A 6,363-nucleotide genomic window follows, 5' to 3' on the forward strand; every position below is an offset into this window, starting at 1 on the left:
GGTTGGTACCTTCCAGTGGACTCACCACCCGCAGGAAGGTTCAGGAGGTTGGTACGGTGTGATTTGGGTGGCGGTCATGGAGACTGCTGCCCCCGCGACCCGGTAATGGATAAGCGGATGAAAATGGTGGATGGACTGCATAATTTGGCTCCATTTCCTCTAGCAGAGCTCATCAGCCAAAGAAAAAGCTCTGAGCGGGTCACTCGAGGCTTTGTCAGAGGTGACTGTTAAATTCCTCTGCGCAGGAGCACTTTCAGTCAGTCGGCCTGGTCTGTAAGGAGCGTGAGTGCGTGGAACTCAGTACCTGAGGAGATTAAACTGCTTACAACAGACAAGGCCTTCACAAAAAAATTGAAAATGTGGCTTATCAACACCTACTGCTGCCAACACTGAAAGATGAGCCTGTTGTGATGTTTTAATGTTATGATCATATGTTATGTTGTGATATGTTGTGATGTCATTCTTGACCCTTGTGCAGTCCTTCGCATTTTTGTACACACCGTTTGTATTGCAATGATTTTCATCTTGTCCCAGAATATGAGTATTAATGAATATGAGGAAAAGTTGGCACAATTCATGCAGTACAGGAACAAGCACGGTGGTCACCTAGACCCAAAGGACTTTACAAGGGTTAATTGTATAGCAAGTGTTTATATGTATTCTGTATTATATTGTATATGTATTGTGTACTCTCTGCCTTTTTACATCATGGCCGGGGGACTACAGATGAAAACTAGCCTTCTGGCTAACTCTGGCTTTTTTCAACCATGTGTAATCATGTTGTAGTACGTGGCTTCATCCTTGACACACACGATGACACCGATGTTCGTTCAACAGACTTTAGTTAAGGTCTTATCAAGCGCTCCTGCGCCGTGCTTGTGTTCCTTGGATGCGTGACGTGCTTGCTGCACTCTTGCGCACTTCTCTGTCTACTCCTCGGTCCCGGCTCCTACTAATATAGGGAGAGGTTCGATTACACAAATTGCACTCACCTGCATGCGGGGCTGCACCTGCATCGCCACTCCTGTGCTCTCCCTGCTGCAGCTGAGCGCTGACCTCCACAGCGCCCCCACACGTGTTTTATGAAATTGCACTGTCCCCTTTTAAATAAACTAAAAAAAAAAAAATCTCTTATAACACACTCACACAAAGAGAGAGGTGCGCAGCACGAATTAGGTGAATATGTTCTTTAGGAGACTAATTTTCTTTTTCCATGCCTCACCCTTTCTCTCTCCACAACACTCTCACGGTTCTCAACTGTGGCAGATGTCAATATGAGTTGAGAGAAAGGCCATCTTCCCAAGTGGGAAGGAAAGTGAATTACTTTTCGTTGTGACACAGCACACCACTGCACACAACGAAATGTGACCTCTGCTTTTAACCCATCACCAAAGTGAACAGTGGGCAGCTTTAAGCACCCAGGGAGCATGCTCAAAGCACCTCAGTGGTAACTTGGCTGCTGGTGGACTCGAACCTGAAGCCTTCCGGACCCAAGTTGGCTTCCTTCACCACTGGGCAAAAGGAGGGGCATAATGGACTGCTATGGGGGTTGGAAAGGAGAAAAGTAGGGGGGAAAAGGGAAAAAGATGAAAAAAAATTTAAAGAAGGCAGATCAGATCTGGAATTCTCATTTATTGTGTTTTTTAATTTATCAAGAATCCATATACTAGTTTAATTTGTGTTGTTTATGTCATGGAGTTAATTACATGCAAATTAAAAATTCAATATATAGAATTTGCACCTGAAACCTAATACCTAGTGGATGGATGTGACATTGTTATACCACTATATTTGTTTTGGTTTTTTGTTTTCAAGTTATTGGCAGAGCTGGAGCCGATGATGATGAGGAAGGAAAACATGTACAGATTCTGTTATATTTAACTATGTTAGATTCATCATAGAATTTTTCATCCTGAGATAAAGTGAGGTTTCTACCAACCAGCTGTGAGGAAGCTCTTTACTGTACTGCCTGCCAACAGCATCCCAACAGACAGCAGCATCACAGACTGGGTCATGACCTCATGATCTATTTAGACATCACAATAGGAGGACAATTAGTTACTCAATATATACTGTATATGCAGCCATGACATATTTTAGTGAGAGTGCATCTATGTTAAAGAAACAGATATAAATATAATTATAATATAGGTCTACATATGAGTCAATGACAACTGTTAGCATATATTTAAAATTCTTATACATAACAGAGAAAAATCCAGGATGTTTAATAAACATGTATACACATTTGTGGATGAAATGTATTCATATGTTCATAGTTTATAGAAGTATGCAACATATATAATCATGTTTTATAATAGAATAAATAATCATAAGAGATGTGCTAAAACATATAACCAGCTTGAACATAAAATGCTGCTTAAAGCTAAAACTGAAAATATGCAGCTGTAAGAAAAGGAGCTGCAAGGTTGAGGTACACCAAGGTTTGTTGTTACAAGAGGAGTACTTGGTGAGATGGGGAACAGAAACTAGTAGATCACAATTTGACAACGGCTAGGTTCATGGTTAGAGCATAGGGTCACAACAACAGCACCTAGGTGCGATAAGAACAGGATGAGAAACCAAGGGAGTAGATTGTTGTCAAAATGTATGTGTGTGCGTAGAACAAATTAAGTCTGTACCACTTGACATGTACCACCTGGATGTTTGAGAGAATAAAAGAGCCTGAGTTTGGGGAGAGAGCAGGGATTCAGCAGTCAACCCCCTGACTCTCCGCTGGACCCTCCCTGTGCACAGGTGAACTCGAGCAACGATCTTTGTCTTTTCTTTGTACTTTGTGAAAGTTCTAGATCAACGAACCCGGGGTGGTAAAACCTTACCACGACAACTTCTACATTATTATAGGCTTGGTGTCACTGTATAACATTTGCAAATATGTTTAGCCTTACTTTACCTGCATATATATATTAATACCAAAAATAAACTTATCTCAAATAGCTTAACAGTACGATAATGTAAAATCTACGATGTCTATGAAAGTACTATGACATTAAATCTCAGATATCATAAAGTATGATGATATTCACGTCATATACCTAATTAAGTGACGAAACACTCTTTACTACTTATCAAATAAATACACAAGCAAATGTAAAACGTCTTTCATTCGTGTGTTCTTACTTTTTCTCTTCTGGTGAACGACATCGATTGCGGGAAAATGTATTAATTCCGACTGATTAAATTATCGGAGCCGTAAAATGTAACAACAAGGCGGATTCTCACGGTGGAAGCTCGCGGTGAAAGTATGGGTGCTTCCTCAAACAGCTCGCTGATTGGTTACTCGTGCCCACCTTTCTCATTAGTTGATTGGCTCAGTTGCTTCATGTGTTAGGTTTGTTCAGATATGCCTCGGGAAACGGTAGGAATTTGTTGGGACTTGTTTGGTCTTTGTTCGGACTACGGAAACGTTAGGACTTGTTAATAATCACTCTGACAGCCAACTGGCTCAGGGTACAGCCACCACTGCCCTAGGAGTGGTGGCTTAGTGGGAAGATGAAGTACTAAACTTTAAGAATTGAATCTGACAACATTCCAAAAAATCACATCTTTTCTGTGCAGGCTGTAATATTTTGCAGTTAACTAAAGTAAAATAAACACAACTGCATACACTTTCTTACCTGCAGGGGACGCTGTAAACACAGTCAAATGTCACAAATGAGGCATAATTCTACATCATTAGTTACTTAATTTTTACTAATTTACTTAATTAAAAGAAAAGTCTAAAAGATCTAGATGTTTTATTTTAAAAATTTAATGATCCTTCAATCCTCAGCACCTTGCTACCGGTCTGTCGTAACGGGTGGTACTGGCTGACCAGTCCTTGGAACAAAAAAGGTCGGGGACCGCTGGGATAGATGTAACTACTCCATACTCCATAACTAATGTTAATAATAATAATAATAATTCATGTTTCTGCAATTGATTATCATTTATTCCAGCTACAAATAATGTTCACTGCTGTGCAATAAAAAATACTTTTAATTTCAGGTTAAAAATCTCTGCTGCATGGACTTTACCAAATGCTTTTTAAGCTCCCATGGGCCGCATTTGTCCTCTGGGCCTTGAGTTTGACTCGTGAATTAGGGCAATGAGATCTGTGTGGCTGAAGCCCAGTGGTAATGTTGCAAAATCAAAGTTGAAGTCCTGTTTTAAAACAAAATCATATTTTGAAAAATTTAGAAAAACATTATGACATAAACTGTTAATTGTGCCATCCACTTACAAATGAAAGGACAAAATTCTGCATTTTCATCAACATGCTGGTATATATTCCCATTTCTGATATCAAGTCTTTAACTGTAATTTTTTTTTTACTTGTTTCACTTAGAGTGACAAATGTCTACACCAGCATCCACACACTTTTACCATGGGATACAAACCCACATTAGCAGCTCACGTAATCAAACAGATCATAGGAGCCAGCTAATAAACAATACCTCCGTGGATCTAATGATGGGATTTACTGATGTCTTATCAAAGCCGTACAGTTTGGCAGTTTTTAGATTTTCTCATTTATAGTAGTTTATAGAAGTGGGCCTCTGAGGCCTCATCACACAACACCCTCACTGTGTTTCTGCTGGGATCAGAAGGCAAAGCTATTACACACTGGAGGGTTTGTCTCAGCCACACTGAATGGCTATGAATTTTAAATGCAGGCACAGAGAGGCAGGCACAAGGGAGGGATGCAGTTAGTCGAGTGCTAATTTGATTTCTTTCTCTTTTTTTCTCACATTAACACGTTTTACTCAGATAGTTTAAAATCCTCATATCAACACGCAGACAAATATACTCAGTAAAACTAAATGTTTAGGCAGGGATGAACGTTCTGTTCCCTTGTTGGAACAACGGCTGATGCACTGTGGCAACAGACGAATTCACGCAAAGACGATTGCAGCGCAGTGTGTATGCTTCAGTGGGTATGACAGGTCGTCTTCTAGCTGTAAGGTCAAGAGGTTCAATCCCCAGCTCTTCCAGATTTCAGCGTGTCCCTGGGCAAAACACTTAACACTTGTGCGGTCCTTCGAATTTTTGTAAACACCGTTTGTCCTTGCAATGATTTTCATCTTGTCCCAGAATATGAGTATTAATGAATATGAGGAAAAGTTGACACAAGTCATGCAGTACAGGAACATGCACACGCACGCTTATTCATGCACGCACGCGCACACACACACAGACACAAAGACATATTGGCATATCCTAGACCTGAAGGACTTTACAAGGGTTAAATAAAATATTGAAGTTGAAATTATATATTTATCTTTTAATAGCCACAAAGTGATGACCAATGTTTAAAAGTTGATTTAATCTAAAGTTTAGCATAAATCATCATCACCAGTGGTCAGTAAAAAAAAAGAAGTATTTTTCTGTATCTGCATTGTTAGAAAATAACTATAGCACTGAAATGGGAGATGGTCACCTGCCTGCTCTCCAGTTTCTGAAATACGGCTTAAAAAGACCACAACAAAATGTAGTAATTTTGTAATATATGAAGGTAATTTCCCCTCCTTGAACCGCAACCTTAACGTGGTGGAGGGGTTTGAGTATGTGAATGAACCTAGGAGCTATGTTGTCGGTGGCTTTATGCCCCTGGTAGGGTCTCCCACGGCAAACAGGTCCTAGGCGATGGATCAGACAAATAGTAGTTCAAATCCCCCCGATGAAGAAAACAACAAAATCTAAGAGGTTCACGTCACCCGGATTGACGTCACCGGGGCCCCACCCTGGAGCCAGGCCCGGGGTTGGGGCTCGCAGCCCGAACAAGCGACGTGAGCCGCTTTCCAGTGGGCCCACCACCCACAGAAAGGCCCACAAGGGGCCGGTGCCTTGTGATTTGGGTGGCATACATCAAGTCTCTGGATGTTGTGGGGCTGTCTTGGTTGACACGTCTCTGCAGCATTGCGTGGCAGTCCGGGACAGTACCTCTGGACTGGCAGACCGGGTTGGTGGTGCCTCTTTTCAAAAAGGGGGGCCGGAGGGTGTGTTCCAACTACCAGGAAAAGTCTATTCCAGGGTACTGGAGAGGAGAATCCGGCCGATAGTCGAACCTCGGATTCAAGAGGAAGAATGCGGTTTTCGTCCTGGTCGTGGAACACTTGACCAGCTCTATACCCTCCACAGGGTGCTTGAGGGTTCATGGGAGTTTGCCCAACCGGTCCACATGTGTTTTGTGGACTTGGAAAAGGCTTTCGACCGTGTCCCTCGTGGTATTCTGTGGGGGGTGCTCCGAGAGTATGGGGTTGGGGGCCCTCTTCTAAGGGCTGTGCGGTCCCTGTATGATCGGAGTACGAGCTTGGTTCTCCTTGCCGGCAGTAAGTCGGACCTGTTCCCGGTGCATGTTGG

The sequence above is a fragment of the Cynoglossus semilaevis genome, chromosome W (genome assembly GCF_000523025.1).
Source record: "Cynoglossus semilaevis isolate Cse_v1.0 chromosome W, Cse_v1.0, whole genome shotgun sequence".
Lineage (NCBI taxonomy): Eukaryota > Metazoa > Chordata > Actinopteri > Pleuronectiformes > Cynoglossidae > Cynoglossus > Cynoglossus semilaevis.